Below are 5,264 nucleotides of genomic sequence, written 5' to 3'. Positions count from 1 at the left end.
TCGAGCCATTCTCAGACTTGTAATCCGACATCTCCGAGTTTATTCAGTTTTTGCATTTGATTTCTTCTCAAAAGTTGTTCATCTTATTTTTATCTACCTAATAATGCTTGTTTCAATGTTTTCTGTGTTTGCATCTTGGATAATGATTTTCGGATCTGAGTAGTGTAGTAGTCCTTGAGGATGGGATAGACTAGGTGGAGGATCTTAGGATGTAGAGTGTTTAAGCTTTGATTTTTATGATTCCCTTCTGGAATAGTGTTAGAATTGCTAGTTTCTCTCTGATCAATTAGAACTATGTTCGAGACATTTCCACGCCCAAAAGGTGTTTGATGAAATGTCTGACCAACTAGTGCCAGAGACTTACGTTCCTAGCCTAAGAGAATAGTTTTCTAGGATGTTTGTTGACATGAACGAACTTGTTTGTCATGCCTGCTCAACCATGTTTCTCTAGCAAGCGCTGGGTATGGAAGTGGTTGAGTCTGAGTAGCTTTTGCCAAGAGATTGGATTAGCTAAGTTGTGATGTTTGTTGTCTAGGGATAGATTGCTTGTGGCATGTTAAACACTTTGTAGACTAGGAGACTTCACCGACATCAATTACTCCCATCCTTAGGACCTCTTTCTTTCTGAATTTTATTACATTCCTGAGACTGTTTCATTTCTTGCCTTTTAGTTCATGCTTAGACTCGTTTTTGTTTTTATTCATTTATGCTTCCTGTCATGCATTTTTGTTTCTAGTCCTAAAACACATTTCCGTTTTGCATTTTCATCATTCTAGGATTGTTAGATAAAAACACTCTCTTTGAATTGTCTTGACTTGTGAAATCTTGATTGCATCTTGAGTGACTAGCAACATCCCATTTTGATTGACACCTTAAATACTACAACTGCATAAGGTTAATTGAACCTGCTAGGACATACAAAAATCCTAGTATCAGTTGCATGCCACGACAGATGAGAATATAAGAGAAAGAGTACTAATGTTTCTTTTGTTGGGAACATAATGCTCTAGCTTTGCTTTATGTGGCTTGTGCATCTTTGGTGATATGTTTCCTTGGTAAGTATATATAAAATGTTTCTTTCCCATTTTAATCGAGTGAGGAAAATTAAATTAATTCGATGCATTCAATGTAACTAATCATTCATTAACTAATTTTGTCAAAATGGTCTTAATATGTATAAACAAAACAGAAGGATACTGCTGGACAAGAACAGGGGAGAGACAAGCGGCAAAAATGAGGGAGAAGTACTTAAAAGCGGTGTTAAGACAAGATGTGGGTTACTTTGATCTTCATGTCACAAGCACTTCTGATGTTATCACTAGTGTCTCTAAGTGACAGCCTCGTCATTCAAGACTTCATCAGTGAAAAGGTCGTTAACTTTGTATCTTTATCTATCATTTTAAAACCATGATTCCTGTTTTTAACCCGGTTATTGATGGTTTTGATTTCAAGCAGTTACCAAACTTTCTGATGAATGTATCTGCGTTTGTCGCAAGCTACATAGTGGGTTTCATTTTATTGTGGAGACTTACAATAGTAGGCTTTCCATTTATCGTCCTTCTCTTGATCCCTGGACTAATGTATGGCCGAGCCCTCATAAACATCTCGAGGAAGATACGTGAAAAGTACAATGTGGCTGGTTCTATAGCTGAGCAGGCTATCTCGTCGGTTCGAACCGTCTACGCATTTGGTAGTGAAAGGAAGATGATTGCAAAGTTCTCAAATGCACTTCAAGGGTCGGTGAAGCTAGGGTTGAGACAAGGGCTAGCTAAAGGAATCGCCATTGGGAGCAATGGTATTACTTATGCTATATGGGGGTTCATGACTTGGTACGGAAGTCGCCTGGTTATGAACTATGGTTCGAAAGGTGGTACTGTCTCCACGGTCACTGCTTGCGTCACGTTCGGCGGCACGTAAGTAACTACGTGTAAAGGCTTTTGGGTTTTGCTGACAAAACACAACCCATCTTGTAGTCATGATACTTGATATCTTACATTTTCCAGATCCCTTGGTCAAAGTTTGTCGAATCTCAAAAATTTCTCGGAGGCGTTTGTAGCGGGGGAACGAATGATCAAAGTGATAAAAAGAATTCCTGATATAGACTCGGACAACGTGGAAGGCCAGATTTTGGAGACAACTCGAGGAGAAGTCGAGTTCAACCACGTGAAGTTCACATACCCGTCTAGACCCCAAACCCCAATCTTTGATGACTTTTGTCTAAGAGTTCCATCCGGGAAAACTGTCGCTCTGGTAGGCGGAAGCGGATCGGGAAAGTCAACGGTGCTATCACTTTTGCAAAGGTTCTATGACCCGGTCGCTGGAGAGATTCTTCTTGATGGTGTGCCCATTCATAAGTTGCAAGTGAACTGGTTGAGATCACAAATGGGTCTGGTTAGCCAAGAGCCAGTGCTTTTCGCCACATCAATAACAGAAAACATATTATTCAGTAAAGAGGATGCATCCATGGATGAGGTAGTGGAAGCTGCCAAAGCTTCAAATGCTCATAGTTTCATATCTCAGTTCCCCGATGGTTACAAAACTCAGGTTATATATATTCCTATTTTCTTATTAAAAAAACATACTATACATTTAATTTTTTTGTTTGACGTTATAAATGTATATTTTTGGTCTTTGTGTTTGAAAAGGTTGGGGAAAGAGGAGTACAATTATCGGGAGGCCAGAAGCAGAGGATCGCAATTGCACGAGCTCTAATTAAGTCACCAATAATTCTCCTTCTAGACGAGGCAACAAGCGCATTGGACTCAGAATCCGAAAGGGTAGTAGTCCAAGAAGCCTTAGACAATGCGTCTGTTGGCCGTACAACTATTGTGATTGCCCACCGCCTCTCTACCATTCGTAATGCTGATATTATCTGTGCAGTCAAAAATGGCCGCATTATAGAAACTGGATCACACGGCGAGCTCTTGGAGAAAGTAGATGGTCACTACACTTCTCTAATCCGCTTACAACAAATGGAGAATAAAGAATCAGATCGTAACATCAATGTAAGTGTGAAAGAGGGCAAGGTAACAAGTTTGAGTAAAGACCTGAAGTACAGTCCAAAAGAATTTATTCATAGCACGAGTTCAAGCATTGTTACAGATTTGATTCCAAAGGATAATAGGTCACGTGTGCCATTATTTAAGAGATTGATGGCAATGAATAGACCAGAGTGGAAACAAGCATTATATGGTTGCGTAGGTATTTTCTGCAGGATCAATGGTATCAGTGTTTTTCCTAACGAGTCATGAGGAGATGAAGGAGAAAACAAGGATCTATGTGTTAGTATTTGTCGGACTAGCTTTGTTCACTTTCTTGACTAATATTAGTCAGCATTATAGTTTTGCATACATGGGCGAATACCTAACAAAACGTATCCGAGAACATATGCTCGGGAAGATACTAACGTTTGAAGTCAATTGGTTTGACAAAGACGAGAACTCGAGTGGTGCGGTTTGCTCTAGACTAGCAAACGATGCTAATGTGGTATTTTTTCCCCCCTTACTAATTTGAAGTTCAATATATGAACAATGTTTTTACTCCTTTTTTTTATAATTAATTATCTATTTATTGATTTTGGAATGGTTTGTTATGACAGGTGAGATCACTAGTTGGTGATCGGATGTCACTTTTGGTACAAACTATATCATCAGTGACTATCACTTGTGCAATTGGTTTGGTCATCTCTTGGCGATTCGCCGTAGTGATGATTTCAGTGCAGCCACTGATTGTTGTGTCCTTCTACACTAAACGTGTTCTGCTTAAGCGCATGTCGAAACATGCCATCAATGCCCAAGATGAAAGCACTAAACTAGCTGCCGAGGCTGTCTCCAATATTCGAACCATCACAGCTTTCTCCTCACAAGAAAGAATTATTAAATTATTTAAAAGGGCACAAGAAGGTCCACGGAGAGAAAGCGTCCGCCAATCATGGTTAGCAGGGATTATGTTAGGGACTTCACAAAGCCTTATAACGGGTGTGTCAGCTTTGAATTTCTGGTATGGTGGTAGACTAGTTTTTGATGGGAAGATGGTGTCAAAAGCATTCTTAGAGTTATTTTTGATTTTTTCGAGTACTGGTCGGATTATTGCCGAAGCTGGGACCATGACCAAAGATCTAGCCAAGGGATCAGATGCGGTTGCGTCGGTGTTTGCAGTATTAGATCGATGCACAACCATTGAGCCAGAGAGCCTAGATGGACACGTCCCCAAAAAAATAAAGGGACAAATAAGATTTCTCAACGTGGACTTCGCTTACCCAACACGACCTGATGTGATTATATTCAAGAACTTCTCTATTGAGATCGAAGAGGGGAAGTCAACAGCGATCGTAGGTCCAAGCGGGTCAGGTAAATCCACAATAGTTAGCTTGATCGAGCGGTTCTATGACCCGTTAAAGGGTATTGTTAAAATCGATGGTCGTGATATAAGATCGTATCATCTGAGATCACTTCGTCAACATATAGCTTTTGTTAGCCAAGAGCCAACGTTGTTCGGTGGGACAATCCGAGAGAACATCATGTACGGAGGAGCATCTAACAAGATAAACGAATCGGAGATTATGGAGGCGGCAAAGGCAGCCAACGCTCATGATTTTATCACATTGCTATCTGATGGCTATGACACGTACTGCGGGGATAGGGGAGTGCAATTGTCTGGTGGTCAAAAACAGAGAATCGCAATTGCTCGAGCTGTTCTAAAGAACCCATCTGGCTTGCTCCTTGATGAAGCTACGAGCGCTTTGGACAGCCAATCGGAACGTGTGGTACAAAACGCACTTGAGCGTTTGATGGTTGGGAGGACAAGTGTTGTGATTGCACATAGGCTTAGCACAATTCAGAACTGCGACACGATCACTGTTTTAGAGAAAGGGGAAGTTATCGAAAGTGGTACACACTCTTCTTTGTTGGCCAAGGGTCCCATGGGAGCTTATTTCTCATTGGCCACTCTCCAAAGAACTCTACGTTGAAGGTGTTTATGAATACTTCACATCTCGCAATCTCTGCACATATCAAGGAGATGTCTCCTTAGTAACCAGGGATACACACATACTAAGGCATTAGACCTGATCGAGATACATTAAAACAATTTTTGTTGAGCTGAATACATTAAAACAATTTTTGTTGAGCTGAATACATTAAAACAATTGAGATAAAATATGTACTTTTACTAAACATATGTATTAGAAATCTAAAATGACTACCATTATAAAAAAATATTTATTCTAAAGGACAACTAAAAAAACCCGGAGATAATATATATAA

General features: G+C 40.0%; 1 pseudogene; it reads left to right on the top strand.

The window, feature by feature from the left end:
- The first annotated feature begins 1,000 nt into the window (after positions 1–1,000).
- LOC104698726 (ABC transporter B family member 18-like) lies at positions 1,001–4,969 on the top strand (annotated as a pseudogene).
- Positions 4,970–5,264: the final 295 nt, after the last annotated feature.

The sequence above is a fragment of the Camelina sativa genome, chromosome 6, assembly GCF_030686135.1.
Source record: "Camelina sativa cultivar CO46 ecotype springtype chromosome 6, ASM3068613v1".
Taxonomy (NCBI): Eukaryota; Viridiplantae; Streptophyta; class Magnoliopsida; order Brassicales; family Brassicaceae; genus Camelina; species Camelina sativa.
The sequence above is the reverse complement of the archived record's forward strand: the minus strand, read 5'-3'. Positions and strand labels throughout refer to the sequence as shown.